The sequence below is a fragment of the Camelus ferus genome, chromosome 8 (genome assembly GCF_009834535.1).
Source record: "Camelus ferus isolate YT-003-E chromosome 8, BCGSAC_Cfer_1.0, whole genome shotgun sequence".
Lineage (NCBI taxonomy): Eukaryota > Metazoa > Chordata > Mammalia > Artiodactyla > Camelidae > Camelus > Camelus ferus.
The window spans coordinates 29,002,903-29,021,390 of NC_045703.1; the positions used below are offsets into that span (position 1 = coordinate 29,002,903).

General features: G+C 39.4%; 1 non-coding gene across 1 annotated transcript; it reads right to left on the reverse strand.

The window, feature by feature from the left end:
- Positions 1 to 3,150: 3,150 nt before the first annotated feature.
- On the reverse strand, positions 3,151 to 3,222 carry TRNAA-AGC. The gene has a single exon. It is a non-coding gene; the product is annotated as a tRNA-Ala (tRNA).
- Between the last annotated feature and the right edge of the window lie 15,266 nt (positions 3,223 to 18,488).

Sequence of the window (18,488 nt, forward strand, 5' to 3'; positions counted from 1 at the left end):
TATAAATATATATATATACCACTTCTTTATTCATTCATCTGTCCATGAACATTTAGGTTGCTTTTATGACTTGGCTATTGTAAATAGTGCTGCTATGAACCTTGGGGTGTATGTATATTTTTGAGTTAGAATCTTTTCTGGATATTTGCCCAGGAGTGGGGTTGCTGGATCCTGTGGTTGACTATGTCTTAAGAACTAATGATCTGGTTTCATTTCAATAAGGGATGAATGTCTTTTCCTTGTGTTAACTAAGAGGAATCTGAAGCGTGGATGGCTTCTCCCTGATTCCTAGAGTGTGTATGTGAGGGTGTGTCAGTGTCTGGAGAGTCAGGGAATAGGAAAAAGATGGGGAGGAGAAGAAAGACACCTGTGGAGTGAGTGGAATTGAAAATACAGAAGGGATAATTCAAAGATCTATTTATGAACACTAAGCTGTTTTTAACTCTAATAATTAATGTAATTATAAATATACTTCTCAAGAAAAATACTTAGCAGAATTTATCACCCTAAGAGGTAAAAGTGCAAAACTTTAAAAATGTGGGTACTAGTTCTGCATATGCTCTTACTAACTTTGTGACCTTGGGCAAGTCTCTTTACTTTGCACTTCATAGTGACAGGCATTTGCTTTTGCCTACAGAATGATACAATATTACATACCTTATCTTTTTCACAGGTATAACATGGAGGTCAAATCAGATTACATTAAAGTAGTTATAATTACTTTCATTTGCATAGTACTTCATCATCCACAAAGCACTTCTGCATATATTATTCTATTTGCATGAAAAAGCTTTGAAAAGTGATAAAGCGTTTTGAAAGGACAATACCTGAGTTTGAATACCAGCTCCATCTCTCTCTACTTCAGTTTTCTCATCAGTAAAATGGGGATAATAAGAGTATCTACCTCATAGGTTGTTGAGAGGATTAAAATTGTATCATCCAAAAAAGAAACCTTGTACCAGTAGCAGTCACTCCTCATGCTCCCTCACCTCCCTCCAGCCTGTAGCAACCACTAAGCTTTCATTCCATATGAATTTGCCTATTCTGGGTATTTCACGTGAATACAATTATATCTTTTGTGACTGGCTTCTTTCAATTTGCGTAGTGTTTCCAAATTTCACCCGTGCTGTAGCCCATACCAGGACTTCATTCCTTTATATAGCTGAGAAATATTTCAGTATATGGGCATGCCATATTTTGTTTATCCAATCAATTGACAGACATTTGGGTTGTTTCTACTGTTTGGCTGAATAATACCACTATGAATACTCACGTACAGGTTTTTGAATAGTTGCGTGTTTCCAGTTCTCTTGGGGACATACCTAGGAGTGGAATTTCTAGGTCATGTAGTAACTCTATGTTTAACATTCTGAAGAACTGCCAAACAGTTTTCCAAAGTATCTTGCACCATTTACAATTCTGTAACAGAAGAACAAACCTGACTCCACATTGAATCTATTTCTTTAGCCCCACATTTTTTGCTCTGTTGCCAGTGCTTGGTCATTCGGGCCCTGCACCTTTGTAAACGAACGTTGTCTATAGCCTGAAATATACATAATAGCCCATTCTCAAGGCTCTGCCAACCAGGCTTGAACTTTAAAGGTCAAGTAACACTTCATTCATACAGAGATAAAAAGTTGCAGAACAGAGAAAAACATTTCCAAATAAAGTTGCTATTCCTTGCCCCAACACCTCATCTCTCAATTTATTAGCCTCTTGTACACCAAGCAGTAGGAGCTCGGATTGGTAACAATCCCATAGCAATGTGTGAGGGTTACAGTAGCTTCACATCTTCATAAACATTTGTTATTGCCTTTTTAATTTTAGCCATTCTAGTGGGCATGAAGTGATATCTAATTGTGGTTTTGATTTGCATGTCCCTAGTGACTAGTGGTGTCAATCATTGTCATATGCTTATAGGCCATTTGTATGTCCTCTTTAGAGACACATCTATTCAAATCTTTTGCCCTATTTAAAATGGGATTATTTTGTCTTTCTATTGATAAGTTGTTAAAGTTCTTTATATACTCTGGTACAACTCCCATATTAGATATACAACTTCACAAATATTTTCTCCCATTCTGTGGGTTGTCTTTTTACTTTTTTGCTAGTGTCCTTTGAAACACAAATGTTTATAACTTTGATGAAGCCTGGTTTATCTATTTTGAATTCACTTTTGAAATTTCTTCTCTTTAAGACCAGAGATGATTGATCTTTATCCTACTGTCCCAAGAGCTGGCAAGTCATTCTTGCCAGGATCTGCTGGGATATAGTAAGAATGATTATAGACTATATTCCAGAAACTGCCAGGATGTAGTCAGTATGCCTATATCCATATGACTATCCCAGGAGCTGCTAGGATATGTTCTATGCCGTGGCACGTGCTGCTTCGTTACTTGGAATTCCATCTCTGCCTCCATCTTCTCTGCCTAGCCAGGTCCTCATTGCCCTTGAAGACTAGGCTCAGACATTTTCTCCTCCTCTTTGTGGATCCTCAGGTCTGCCCCCAGCAGAGGGAGCCAGGCCCCATTCCTCACCACAGATGGTATGCAGCTCTGTCTTCCCTCATGGAAGTCATCAAAGGCAAGAATTTTGTTTTTTTCTTCATTATTTGGGAGTGGAATTTAAACAGGTCTGCATTTGAATTTCAGCCCCTTGATTAGCTGTACAAACTCGGGCAATATAATATTTCTGATCCTTGGTCAGAAAATAATTAGAAAATAATTTCTAAGCACAGGGTCATTGTAAGATTAGAGATATAGTAATAAAGTTAAATTATTTAGCTTGGTGGATTCTTAATAAATCCCAGCTATCGTTTCTAGTATTATCATTATTATTTTTTAATGTGGGAGCTTTCTAACAGTATTGACCACATGTTAAGTTCTCAAGAAATGTTAGTGTTCTTATTTTCTAATTCTGACTCCAATAATGGATGTCTGGTGGCAAAGAGAACCACTACAGGCCTGTCATATCTCCTGTGTGGGCACCTCAACTACATTTCTTTAAAAGTTTCCAGAGAGCTGTTTCCTGAGTCATACCATCTTTGAGCATCTGATGAAAACAATGAACCATAGTACCAGAAAATGCACATTACCCAATAGATTTTTTTTTTTGGGTGGGGGAGGTAGTCAGGCTTATTTATTTATTTAATGGAGGTACTGGGGTTTGAACCCAGGACCTCATGCATGCTAGGCATGCACTCTACCACTGAGCTATACCCTCCCCAAAAATAAGTATTTATGCCGAGTGCTACACACTTATTCCTCTTAAAAATGAGCAACTCTTGTTGAGGAGTGTATAGCTCAAATGGTAGAGCACATGCTTAGCATGCACAAGGTCCTGGGTTCAATCCTCCAGCACTTCCATTAAAAAAAAAAAAACTAATAATAAAAAAATAAATAGACCTAATGACCTCTCCCCCCCCAAAATAAACAAAATAAAAATGAGCAACTTTTACCATACCATCCAGCAATCACACTCCTTGCTATTTACCCAAATAAGTTGAAAACTTATATCTACACAAAAACCTGAACACTAATATTTAGAGAGCTTTATTCATAATTGTCAAAACTTGGAAGCAACCAAGATGTCCTTCAGTAGGTGAAGGGATAAACAAACTGTGACGCATCCACATAAGGCAATATTTATTCAATGCCAAAAAGAAATAATCTAGCAAGCCTTGGAAAGACAAGGAGGAAACTCAAATGCATATTACTAAGTGAAAGGAGCCAATGTGGAAAGACTACAAACTGCGTGAATCCAACTAAATGACATCCTGGAAAAGGCAAAACTATGGAGACAGTAGAAAGATCAGTAGTTGCCAGGGGTTAGGGATTGATGAACAGATGGAACACAAAGGATCTTTAGGGCCATGAAACTATTCTGTATGATAGTATGATGGTGGATCCATGTCATTTATACATTTATCAAAATCCATAGACTGTACAACACAAAGAGTGAACCCTAATGTAAACTGTTTATCTCTTCGGGTGATAAAGATGTCTCTATATACGTTCATTGATTGTAACAAATGTACCACTCTGAGGCCAAATGTTGGTAGTAGGGGACACTGTGCGTGTGGGCAGGCAGGGAGTCTATGGGAACTCTCTGTATTCTCCACTCAATTTGGCTATGAACCTAAAACTGTTCTAAACAATAAAGCCTGTTTTTTGTTTTTTGTTTTTTTAAATAAGCAACTGTCCCTGCAGAGCAATGCCTAATAGTTGTGGAACCATGTTCCCAAGGGGAAAAACAACAAAAGGTTTATTTCTGAGTGGCACATTCTCTGGAACTTTGGCATGACTCTCTGGTATTACTGTGGGCATTAAAAATGTCGTTCTCTTTGGGGTTTCAAAAACTACTTAAATCAAACTATAACCAGGTTGTTGCAATCTTCCTGGAAATTTTTTTTTTCTAGTATGGAGGACCACCAGCAGATGGCAATCAGAGAATACAAAACCCAAGTTTATCCATTTCAAGATTTTTGAAAAATAGGTTGAAGAATAAGATGATATATTTCAGGTAAGCAGACCACTGCATTCTACCTTATATATACACCAGTTCTTCAAAAAGCCACCATTTCTTATGCTCCAAAGAAGTCATCTTCTACCAGGGACTGAAGTCAATGTCTCACCTCAAAAGAGACACCAGGGACAAATTCTTAGACTTTTTAGTTAATCAAACAGGAACTCTATGTGAAAATGAATTAGAAGAGTTTGTTGTTTTTATTTAAGTATTTCCTTTGCAAGGTTTTCTGCTTACATCGTGACCCAGGGTAAATGTTCTTTGGTATGTAAGAAAGAACATTTGTGTAAATGATTTCCCAAAGATAGAAAATATACAGCTGTAGTAGAATAGAGCTACCAAATCACCAGAGGAAAGGAATTTGCTCAAAATAATCCAGTGTGTGTGCACGGGAATGGGGGCAAGGAAGATCGGTGTGGGTGTTCTTACCAAACTTAGGATTTTACAACTGATCTTACAAAAATAGGAATTTCTTCCTTTCTCCTTTTTGCTGTTTGCTTCTGGAGATGTACCAGTGAGCAGATTCTCAATTAAATCAAACATTCTCAATAATGTGCCTATAAAGCATGGAAGACTTTGTCCTTGTTGGTAAATTCTGCTATTTATGCTTTCCATTTGCTAAAATCACTGAGTCCACAGAGAGAGTTGCAGTATAGTAGAGCCTACAGAATATGAATATTGCTAATTTATTGAGACAAAGAAAATTTCAGTTTATGGTTTACAGTTCAGGCATATCTATTTGATGGCATAACAAAACCCCTTTATACATGCATGTGGATCATGGTAGAAAATGATTAATCTGTTTTGTTTAATGACAATATCTTTATGAAAAAATCCTCACAAAGCACTTGAAAAAAAAATAGACCTGGAGAGTTTGGGCAATATTCAGTGTTTAAGAGAAGCAATGAACAGTAAATAATATTTTCTGGACTCCTAAGTATTAGGCAATATTATTTCAACAGATAAGTTATTTAGCCTCATATTCACAGACAAGGGAACTAAGGTTCAAAGAGATTCTTAATTTGCCATATTACACAACTCAGCTAGTAAGTAGCTGAGCTGGCATTTGAAGCCAGGCTTGTTTAGGTAAATGTAAACACTGAATTGTTGAGCTTATTCTAACAGGTGGTGTTAAACATTTGAAACCTCCTAACCAATTCAGAAATTTAACAAAATCAACTGGGTAAATTGTTAAAGATTCAGAGTCCCAGGTCATTCCTATAGAAAGTCAAAGATTGCAGGTGGGGCCCAGAAATTTGAGTGCTTACCATGCTCCCTCCAGTGGTTCTGCTGGAGGTAACCTTCTGACCTCAAATACTTTAAGAAAACACAGGCCCAACTCAGTGGATCAATCTGTCATGAGCAAATAACCTGCTGAGAACCTGATGAAAGTTCTGGACCAATTTTTTTTTTCAGAAAAATTCATATTTTACACCCAAAACTTTGTGTCTATCTTTAGGGGGTTCACAGACACTCTAAAGCCATGGACACTTAGTCTCCTGCATGTCCCAGTTTAAAGTGGCCTAGTAAGAAGCCTCTTCCATCTCTCCACCGAGAGATGTCACTCTTCAGCCTTAAAGAGCCTCCCAAAAGAAACCAGCATTTTTCTTTTTTCTTTCTCCCCAACTACAAAGGGAAAGTTTCCCAGGAAAATGAGTTTACTGTTCAAAAAGGAGCCTCCCATTGTAAACAGAGCAGGCTCTGGTGTGGTGCTTCCAAAAATTAGGCTGAAACAAATGATGATCTTATCTACAATCACAATGAAAGCTGATCTGGAAATTAAGGTTTGATTAAAACCACAGTTCCTATGTGCACAACCAGAATGAAGGACCGTGAAACTTGTTTTCCCAAAAGCCCCTTCTCTATCTTCTTTTCAATCCCTAGATTTTCTCCTAGGTCTCCATTTTAAAGCTAGCCTTTCCACTGTTAAGTAACTAAAGACTTAACACAGCATATCAATATATATAAATGATACTGACACAGAGTCCTCAAAAATGTACAGTTAAGTTCTGAATTCTGTAAAATAGGAAAGGCATAAGGAGAACCTGTAGTTCTCTCTGTAGGCCTTGGGTCTAGATAAGCCTATGGCTAGAAGTAAGCGGGGCACTGTTTGCAAACACCCTGATTTGTACACAAATGCCATATGTTTATTATCTTTTTCTGGGGAAAGAGTTCATGGCTTTTATGAAATTCTTAAAGGAATCTTTAACTAAAATTTTAAAAGAAATCACTTATAGAAAGAGTCTTGTCTCACAAGGGCTAGACAAGCAGACAGGGCAACAGAGCCATGTGGTGCGGGCTTGATAAGATCTTCAGACATAAAGTGGTAGACAACATTGTGCATGTTATGTATGTGTCGTGTGGACACAATGATGTCAGAGCATGTGTCCTGCTTTTAGTTTAGACTTGAGGAGCTCCACTAGAATGTCCACCCCTCCAGAAACATGCCTTCTTTGGTGTGAGAACAGAAACATGTATTTTGGATCAGGAAGACTTTGATTAGTGATGATGCAGTTTATACGTAACTCTCTGACTCCTAATACACTTGTAAATCAAGGATAATCATTTCTCATCAACAGATGAATGGATAAAGAAGATGTGGTATATATACAATGGAAAATCACTCTGCCATAATAAAGAATGAAATAATGCCATTTGCAGCAACATGGATAGACCTAGAGGTTATTATATTTTGTGAAGTAAGTCAGAGAAAGACAAATATTATATGATATCACTTACTTGTGGAATCTAAGAAATAGTACAAATGAGCTTACTTACAAAACAGAAACAAATTCACAGACATAGAAAACAAACATGGTTACCAAAGGGGGACTGGAAGGAAGAGGGATAAATTGGGAGTATGGGATTAACAAATACACACTGCCATATGCAAAACAGATAAACAACAAGGACCTACTGTATACTACAGGAAACCATATTCAATATCTTATAATAAACTATAATGGAAAAGGATTGGAAAAAATTATGTACATATATATATGTATAACTGAATCACTTTGCTGTACACCTGAAACTATCACAATATTGTAAATCAACTATACTTCAATTTTTTTTAAGGCTTTTTCTTTTGGGGAAAACTTCCTTAAAAAAAGAAAATCCTTTCTAATTCATCAGGTTATTAGGAGACAGATATTAAATAACATACGTAAAGCTCCTAGCACAGTGTCTAGCACTCAGAAATGTTTGTCTTTGTCCCTCTTCTTCTCTATCAGACTAAGATCCCCTCATGATGGGGATGCTGAGCACAAACTATCTACTGCTCAGCTGGGGCTGTACCTATCAGACTGAGTGAAGTCTGGGGAAGTCTGGGAAACAGGAAGGAAATTGGAAAATTCCCACTTTCCAGTCTCCCCTCCATCTCTTTTGCAAAGGTAAGCAAGGATCTCAGGCACAAAACATGCCTGAGGATCACAGGGAGTCACAAGGGTAGGAAGACAGCATCCCTGTCCTTGGAGTTGCCTGCCCCTAATAGGGCAGACAGTACCAAAAATAAGTTAGCAGAAGCCACAGGGCATGGGATGCTAACAACATACATATAAGCACAAATATTCTACACACTTGTAAACAGGTTATGACAGCAAGGACAAAGGCACCTGCAGTTGATTTATGAAATAGCCAAGAAGAGAATGATTACTGAGTAATATTTTTTAATTGGGGGAAGGGATATGATTTGGGAGAACGAAAGAGGAAAGAAGAAAGCTAAGTAAGGAAGAGAGATGCCAGAAGGGCTGGCTTAGGAGGGAGGTGGACAGGCAGATTTGCAGGGCAGCAGGAGAAGCCATGCTTGAGGACCTGAGAAAAGATGGCAGCGGTTACATGTGGGGGAAGGGAGGGAGGCAGCTAATTGGTAGAGACCCTTGAAACCCATGATTAGGAGTTTTAATTTAATTCAAGAGGCAATTGGAGCTATTGTAGGTTTCTAAGAAGGGGAGTGATATGATCAAAATGATGCTTGAGGACAATGGTACTTGCTGCTGTGAGCAGGGTGGATTAGACGAAAGAGACCTCAGGTTGGGAGGCTGATCTCAGGCTGTTTCAGGAATCCAGGGTTATGGGGCACTGCCTAGAAAAGGACTCTGGGCATGGGATGGAAGAAGCAGAACTGGGATATATTATGGAGGATAAACATTCATTTGTTCTTTTTAGAACCAGACACTGGGTTAGGTGCTGGAATACCATGGGGAACAGGCACAGAGGATGGGATGGGGAGGGACAATTAAGCAATTGGTGAGATAAGTGCTGTGACCATTTGAATTAGAAGTATATGAATGTGCATGGCAGAAGCAGCATTTAACTGAATCATGGGGAGGGACACAGGTGATCAGGAAAGCCTTCTCAGAGGAAGTGGTGTTTACGCTGGCAACTTAATAAAGAATCAGAAATTAGCTGAGTGAAAAATCATTGGGGGAAATGTTCAGGCAAGAAGGCTCAAGATGAAAGGGTAGAAGTGGAGCCATGAGGTAAAGGGAAGAAATGTTTCCAGAAAGGCTCAAGGGAGCAAGCAGGGAGGGATCATATCAAGAAGGGCCTTGGATCTGCAATAAGGACTGTGGAACTTATCCTAAGAGCAGTGAAAGGCCATAAGAGAGTCATGGTTCATTTCCAGTTTAGAAAGATCTCTGGCTACTGTGGCAAAAGGGAATTGGTTGTGGTGGTCTAGGGGAGAGATGATTGGGAAGCAGAGATGGATACATGTAGATATTTGGGATGTAGAATGTATAGGATGGAAAGAGATTGAGAGGAAGAGTATTAGCAGAGATTTCATTAGCCCAGAGAGGGGAGAGGTATTCTCTAGTATCATCCAGCCAGCCTGTGCAAGCATCAATATCCAAATTTCTGGTTCTTTTTAAAATATGTATCTTTAGCTGTAGGAGATCGAGGACCTCAGAAGGATAAATATATTTTTTTCTTTTTTCTTTTTAATTAAAGAAAACTGGAGTTGTTCATGACATGAGGGGAAGGACCCAGTAGAAAAGAGAAGCTTGGAACTGGAGAGAGAGAAGATGCACAATGGAAGACATCCCACAGGAGAGCAAAGGAGGATGGAATCAAGCACACACAGAGCCCTGTGATGACTGCTCTCTGTACAGTGAAGCAATAATTTGTAAGGAAAGTAATTACAGACATTCTCTCTTCCCTCCCTTTCCTTCCCCTTTGTGCAACCCTTTTCCTGCTCTCCAAAAAATATGCACGGTTTGTATATTCTGTAAGACTGGATCATCACACATCAGGTTTCCTTAAGGCAGAATGAATTCTGTATTAGAGTGCAGGACCCAACACTCCCATTGTGTCCCTCTGAGGTTGTTACCTGGAGCATAGGATAAACATCCAGCTATTTTTGTCAGTCAAGGAGTGTTTTAGGATTGATTTATATGTAATATATTCTGTCAGGGAAAGTCTCATGGGCTCAGCCATTCAGTGACTATTCACTGGGCACTGGACACCACAGGGATGAAGGGAAGTGCCTGCCCTTGAGGAGTCTACTATCCATTTGTGGAGGAGACAGGTAAACATGAGATACTAAATTGATGATTCTAATCATGTATGTTGAGTGTGCACAATAGGGGTGTGCTGAAGAGAAAGAGATCAACAGTTTGGGTGGGTTGGGAAAGGCTTCTCAGAGAGGCAGGACTTGAGCTGATCCCTGGAGGAGGACTCTCCCGGCTGGAACTTCACATGAGCAAACGCACAGAGGTTGTGCCGTGTTGCGTGTTGAATGTGGTGCATTTAAAGGGCAGTCACACATCCTGTCTGACCGTGGCTAAGGGTCCAGAAGTGGGAAGAAGTAACGCTGGATAGGTGGTTGGGCCATTTCTCAAGATGGGGCAGAAGGCAAGTCTGACACCAATTATTAAAAGCACAAGGAGGAGGGTATAGCTCAAGCAGTAGAGCACATGCTTAGCATGTATGAGGTCCTGGGTTCAATCCCCAGTACCTTCTCTAGAAATAAATAAACCTAATTACCTCCCCCAGCAAAAAGTAATACTAATAAGTAGTATTTTTTTTAAGCGCCTATACTCCTAATTGACACCAATAATTGAAAACAATGTGTTGGATAAGCATTGCCCAGCACCTGTTGGAAAGAAACTGACAAATGATGTTTTACAAAGTTTTCTCAGTTTGCCCATAGAGGCAAGAGATGGGCTTTAGGCAAAGTGAAATCCTTTTAAGGCACTTTGGAGACTTCCTTTTTGTGTCAAACTGCTGCTGAGGAATGAAGAAATTTGGAGGGGATGCTGGAAATGCTCTATGTTGTGATTGTGGTGGTGTTTATGGGTACAAACATTTGTCAAAACCCATCGAATTGTACACTTAAAGTGGGTATGTTTTATTGTATGCAAAGTATACCTCAAAAAAGCTTATTTTTAAAAAGCAATTTGCATAATAAAACTATTAGAGTGAATCTAAAATAAATAAGGAAATTAATAAATAACTGCGCTGGACTTCTTTTCTTTCAGCTGAGCAATGCCATATTGGAACTAGTTTAGGACTTCTAGGGAATAAGCAGGAAAAGAAAAAGATTCTGAGAGACTAAGATGACTGGGAGCCAAATTTTCCAATTAACTACTACGATTATTAACCAGCCAGCATGGGTTTACATAATTAATGATCCCAGAGGTTTTTATGACTTTCATTTTTTCTTTTGCCTTTAAATATGTGCTTCAATAAGCCAATCATGGGAATGCACTGCAGGTGGTGAGAAGCATAAATTGCTGGGTGTAATTACCTCCTGAGACATTGCATTAGGACAAAGATACACTTAAACTGGCATTTTAGGATCTCTCTTTCCCAGCCTACACTGTATGGGTTTGCTGCATTATTTAAAAACATCCAATTCTACTATAGAAGAAAGAAAAATACATAAGGTGGATTAAACTCCTAAGAAGGTTTCAACACAGATAGAAAGTAAATGAGTAGCTCATGAGAAATAAAACTCAGGACCTGTTAAGTATACGTGAGTGAGTAAATAGCCTATGAAACACAGAATTCATAAGGTATGCTAAGTATTGGGAGGAGGATATAGCTCAATGGTACAGTTCCAGCTTAGCATGCATGAGGTCCTGGGTTCCATCCCCAGTATCACCATTAAAAATAAATAAATAAATGTTTAAAGATATGCTAAGTATTAGGTAGTAATTGGTAACATGTAAAACATGTTATATGTCAAACAGACAGAACAACAAAAAGTTACTTATAGACAAAAAGGGATACATTATGGATTACACTACCTCTAGGCTGGTAGTTACCTCATTCCTAAATCAGTCACTTTTCAGCAATCTCATTGGCAAGCTTTGACTCTGTGCATGGGTACCTGCCCTGTGTCTTTTCAATAAAGCAAGCTTGGAGTAGTTCCAGGCACCTTCTCTCTATTGACCCCACCTTATCTTGTCCAACCTCAACTCTGGTCCTCCTGTCTATAGCACAAACAGAGAGAGAAAAGTGATCTTCCTTCCATGCTGCTTGCCCCCATCTGAAAGATGTTAACCAATCCCATCTATGTTCCCTTGTTTCCCATTCTGTGTTTTAAATATTCAATAAATAATGGTATTTAAGAAATTTAATTTGGCCCATGAGACTTTCTATTCCCTGACCTCTAAGAAAGATTTCCTGGGAGTAAACTTGGAGGCTGTAATTCCTTATGACACAGCCTGATTTGGTGGGTAGTTAAAGGAGTCTTAAATTCATTTGATATTTTTAAACATGTTTATGATGCAAATAAAATTTTATTTCTGAGTTTCCAAGCCAAGTCAGTGTTTATCCAAGTCCCTTCATCACATGTGCTGCCAGGTAGCATGAGTGCATATGTCACTACAGAGAGAGGGGAAAAGAATCAAAACATTTTTGTGGAAGGACAGGAGAGGAGGAAGAAGAGGGATTCAGAGGAAGAGACACTTCCCTCTATGATCCCCATTCATTCAATAAACACTTAATGAAGCTCTGCCATGTTCCACTGATTGTGGAAGGGTAAGAGTGATGAGTCCCACCCGCAGGGAGCACGCTTTCTCCAGGAGATGCATGAAACATGAACAAATAAGTGAGCGAAGTGCAGAAGAGGCATTTATAAAGGGAGAGTGGAAGAGGAAAATATTTGAGTTTCATCAGTGAAAGAAGTTAGAGAAGATGTTGTAGAGGAGGTAGTCTTTAAGCTGGGTCGCAGAAAACGGGTAGAATTTCAAAGCAAAGACTGTAAAGGGCAGTGGTATGATAGATTTTCAGTTTCAGCATCTCTGTCCTCACTTACACAACTTTTGATGTAGTTGCTGATGGCTTAAGAAATAGTTCTTTCTATACCCCATAAAATAAAATTAAAAAGAAAAAACGGTCTGGGACACAGAAAAGCAGAAAGGAAGAGTCAGGATAAGTCAGTTTTTGGATAATTTGGCCAAGAACAAATGAACCATGCCAATAAGATTTTAAGAAAACATGGACAAAATCAATTCCTTGTTCAGATGTGTCACAAAGGGAACAACAACAAAAATCATCCAAGTGAGTAATTCTGCTGACTCCTGGACTTCGACCTGGGAATTTTCCAGCAGTGTGATATTGCTTTACAGGCAAGTGAAGATCCCAGGGAAATGGGATTCCTACATAAAGACTGGCAGCCATGCTGGCTTGCAGGCAGGGCTTGCCTACATTTTTAATAAAACTGTCAGATTAAGCAATGCTTGGCTGCAGTATATTATTAATACAAATTCTAAACTGTCAATTAATTAACTGACTGGTAAAAAGAACCTGGTTTATAAGATTGCTGCTAATGAATATAATGCTTTGTTCTCAAGCAAAGCATCTGCTTTGGATATGTAATTAGAAGAAAGGCCCCCTCCCTCTCTCCCCATAGGGAGAACATGTGCAGCTTTATTCAAAGGAGCTTATTATACCTGTGAGGGGTCAAAGTCTGTGGATCTGTGGCTTATGGTATTATGACAGATTACAAAATCATTCCATTATGCTAGTCAATCTGTTTTCAAGCACCTAGCAGGGAGCTGGCTGGGCACTAGATGCTCTGAAACAAGATTCCCATTGGTTTTCTTCCTAAGGTCTTATGATGTTGTTGACATCACCCGACAGCTCGCATGTCAGAGCCTTTCTGTCTGACTTCTGCCTCTGTTCCTGCCAAGCTCGCCTCTGAGAGTCAGCCTGTGCCTCAGGCCACAACCAGCTTCCAAGAAGAGCTTAAGTGGATTTGAAATCCACGGGTAGCCCCATCACTTGTGCTAATGAAAGGGAAAAGGAAGCAGAACACTTAAACCCCATGTGTCCTTTGTTTCTTTTTTTTTTTTTTTTGAACATTTTTTATTGATTTATGATCATTTCACAATGTTGTGTCAAATTCCAATGTAAAGCACAGTTTTTCGGTTACACATGCACATATGTATATTCATTGTCACATTTTTTTTCTCTGTGAGCTACCATAAGATCTTTTGTACATTTCCCTGGGCTATACAGTATAATCTTGTTTATCTATTCTACAATTTTGAAATCCCGTCTATCCCTTCCCACCCATGTGTCCTTTGTTTCTGACTCTCCCTCTTTCCTACCCTTCCGCCATCTCTCCTTTTTTCTTTTCCATTATTTCCTTAGTTCCTCATTCCACTCCTTCTCCCAGGGGCATACACCTTCTTATATTTAGAGAGAAGAGCAGCTAGTTAGAAATCTGTCTTCTCTAAAATCCTTTGTTTTGAAGTCAGTTGTCACAGGTACCTACAAAACCATTTCACACTTAAGAGGTTGAAAGATATTTGATATTTGCCTGATACTCCAAAGAAGTGGTTTCAAGGAAAGTCAATTTTATTCCCTCAGCAGAGTAATCATTACTCTTAAAAGTTTTTCTTCCTCATAGCCTACTTTTCCAGAAGTGCCCTGGCATTGGCTGGAGAGTATGTGCAGAAAGGGAGGGCGTGATCATCTTCATTCCTGCCAACTACACCCTCCCTGCCTAGTTTCTGCAACTGTCCAAACAGCCGAGAGTTTACAAACAGGAAATTAATTGGGGGATGTGAAATGTCAAATCATAATGTTTATAAGACTTAATGAGCTGGAATAAAAACCACAATTTTCAAGTAGTAATATCTGAAAGAAAAAAAAATAATAAAGACCATAAAGACCAAAAAAGAGGAACAGAACTGCTTCCCTGAGATGGAGGAAGAGCTTGGCTCCAGTGGGAAAGCAGCATTCACTATTGCCATTTATTGGGAAAGTCACACACCTCTTGGAAGACACAGCATTTTTCATCAATGAATTCTTTCTAGGTGACCATTAGGGACTGAAAATACATATGCTAAGGCAAGAGATGAGAGGAATCTGAACAGACCTAGGGGAAAAATGGTCTCACCCAGAAGGGCTCTGTAGTTACCAAAGTGGGAGCAGAAGCTGAGCTGATTAAGGGACTTGTGTCAGTCACATCAGTAATTGATAGTTTAGTGTTATTTTTGCCCCATGTCTCCTAGGTATCCTCCTACAGCCTTATTTAATAGCTCTATCAGTACAGTGTGCCACTGGACTGTACCCTCTTTGTAAAGAAGACTGCCTGGTCTACAGGGCTTTTACCTGGTGTGCATAAGATGTTCTCCAACACATGTAGAGAAGGGAAGCTGGGAAGAGAGCCATTGTAAGTGAAAAATGGAGGAACTGGATCCTGGAATATTTGATACAAGAGCCTGCTGGTGTAGTGCAAGGAACATAGACTCTGGCATTAGACGCATCCGGATTTAATTCATGGCTTTCACTTACTAGTTGTGTGACCTTCAACCAGTTGATGAATTTTCCTGAGTCTCAGTCTCATCATATGTAAAAATGAGTTTAGTATAATCAGAACTACCTTGGGAGAAAAACAATTTTTTTAAAATGCCCAGAGTAGGGTCTAGCACATAATAGAAGCTCAGTAATGGGTAGGTTTTTTTTAAAAAAAATTATTATTGGTTTCAAAACACTGGACATTTTAGTGGAGTCCAGAGGATCCTAGGCATCAAAAGATGAAGAATTTAGGAATCATTTCAAGATCTCATATTGCAGAACAACACTCATGAGACCACTTCACGTGCTAATGAAAATCCTATGGTCTGGGCGACTTACAAAACATAAAGCCCCTTATCTCTTCACCCCATTAGAGTACAAGTTCCCTCAGGAAAGGAAAGGAGGCTTCCTCATCTCTGTGTCCCCAAAACCTCCCAATAATACTTGGACATTCATTGAGGAATGTAGACTGATATGTAATGGGAAGCATTACAAGGGACTGTCAGAGTGCAGCCCAGATTTAGGAAACGTTCCAATTAGAAGAAATTGCCCTGGGCTGATGAGTCTATGTGTTTTACTGCCCACATCAATATTCTCGGAGACATCATTCCTGGCAGGAAATTCTGAATCCAGTTGACATCATAATTGCACAGCTCATTGCTGTTTGATCAATAATCCACAATCCTCCAGCTTGGTTTATTTGTTAATTCACATATTCAATAAATATATATCAAGCATCTACACTGTACCAGGTGCTATCTGAGACGCTAGGGGTTCGTACGTGAGCAAGACAAGTAAATTCTGACAGAACTTACCTTCTTGGGGGAGGGGAGAGGCACAGACAAACAGTAAAAAATGAACTTAATAATTTCAAATCATGGTAGGCCTATGAGGGAAACAAATAGATGATGGGCTGGAGACTGAGTGGATAGAGGAGGTGCTTTCTTCAGGTAAAGTGCCTCAGAAAGGCTTCTTTTGGAATAAGGAGCCAGTCCTGAGGAGAGAGAGAGCATTCTAGGTCAAGGGGGCACATGAGGCCAGGGGCAGGGCCTCCGAAGTGGGGAACAGGTGGAATTTGAGTAACAGAATGGAATCTAGGTGGGCTGGAGCTTGGTAAATAAGGGAAGAGTGGTCAGCAATGAGCCTGGGAAAAGCAGGTGGGGTCAGTTCATGAGGACAATGTGAGGGGTTTGGGCTGACCACGTGGTTCTTAGGATTCTTTCATAGAATTTTTGATGGATACTTTCCATTTGTATACATCAGCTCTTCTGCAGGGTACTAAGAGGGCAGATCTCTGCACACCCCATTATACCATGAGAGATTACTCTTAAGTCAGTCTTTGTCTACCCCCATGAGCCACAGAAACTAACTGAATTGGAAGCAGCCTTCCCCAGGAACATTTTTTCCCCCATTTTTGAATTGAAGTATAGTCAGTTTACAATGTGTCAATTTCTGGTGTACAGCATAGTGTTATAGTCTTATACATATATTTCCAAGGACATTTTTATCAAGGGTAATCTATTTGATATTTTATTTTTATTTCAACTTTAATTTTTTATCGTGTACCTGAATAAAGAGACACTTGAATGGGTACCTGTCCAACATCTGAGAATGCAGAAGAAGGAAAGTAGTCAACGAAATCCATGAAAAGAAAGTAAAGAAACAAGGCATGTGAGAGAGTTCTAAGCCTCTTGAATTAGTCTCAGGCTAAGGATCCCCATTGCTCAATGGAGTGTGATTAGAAGGACATTATTAGAGCTTCGTACTTAAGAAATACTGGGCAGCTGACTAGTGGACTGGAGAAACACATCAGAATGCTAATGATAAATTTATACTCACAGTAGTTCTATTTTCTAATCTAATTGGGATTTCTCTCTTATTCTATTACATGAGTTTAGCTCTTTAACTCAGGAAATTAATATTTTGAAAGCACAGATGCATGTTACATTATTTTTTTCAAATAAAAGAGAAAAACATTTTCTTTGCAAGCACTGGAGCCTTCTTTCTTCTTACTATTCTCTTAGAGAAGCAGGGCAGCATTACATAATAGGAAGAATTAGGGGTCTTCGGTCAAAAATTGGTCTCCAACTGCTGTGGACAAATCATTTCAGCTCTCTGAGCCTCAGTTTTCCCTTCAGGGGATATTAAAACAGATAACTGGAGAGTCTCTTAAGTCCTTTCTAGCTCGAAGAGTCTGTGATTTTAGAAAGCGAGGAGATGTTTCTGAGGAGGGATGAAAAAATATAATAAAAGATGAGGGAGGCAAGAAGAGACAGAATGTAAGAAAAGCAAAGCAAAGGTAGATTTCCCTCCTCACCTTGACCCTGAAGTCCAAAAGGTTAAAGGGATCTCTACTCTGTGTGGGCTTCTCCCAATAACCTTAATTCAAAAGTATACCAGTTCCTTAATTTATCCAGAATAGTCTTTTAAGCCATTTGCAGTGTGCTTCATCAAGGTCTTCAACATGATGAAAAAGCCCTGAAGACATTTTGATAGGTGAACTTAGAAAAGTTTCTTGGTCCTAAATCAAGCTTATATTTTGCTCTCTCAACTCATTAGGATTCATTTCAGGTCAAGTTATCCTTTGAAATATATCTGCAGGTTGTGTGTGTGTGTGTGTGTGTGTGTGTGTGTGTGTGTGTGTGTGTGTCCAGAGGCCCGACCTAGGGAAAGAATATTCTTGTTGAGCATACGAAATAGAATTCCCAACCTCCTGTCTCCAGAAGTGGCTTAGAAATTAGTGTCGCTCAGATTCACTCATCTAGTCAACACACCAGGTCCTAAGCTCCCGTGAGAGGAGGCAGGTAAGTAAACGGCTGTTACAGCTCATGGCAAGGGGGTGGTACAGGTGCTGAGGGGGCTCATAGGAGGATGATGCTAGTGACCTATGAGAGTGGCTTGGGCTCAGATGGTGCAGGGGAAAGGGAGAGAAGTAGATAGACTCAAGATATGCTGAAGGAAAACTGACAAGAAAGGGCAATGGACTGCATAAGGAATATAGGGAAAGGCTGTGTTTCTAGTTAGAGCAACTGTGTGGGCATTGGTACCCATTTCCTGAGATGGGGAATAATCTCAGTGTTAGACATGTTGTCTGATAAACTGTAAGTCTTAAATTAAGATATAACTTCTCCAAGGGGTATGTGCATTTAAAAAAGAAAGCTCTCAAGAATCAAAAATGGTGAAGCTAGAATGGTAGACTGGCGGGCACA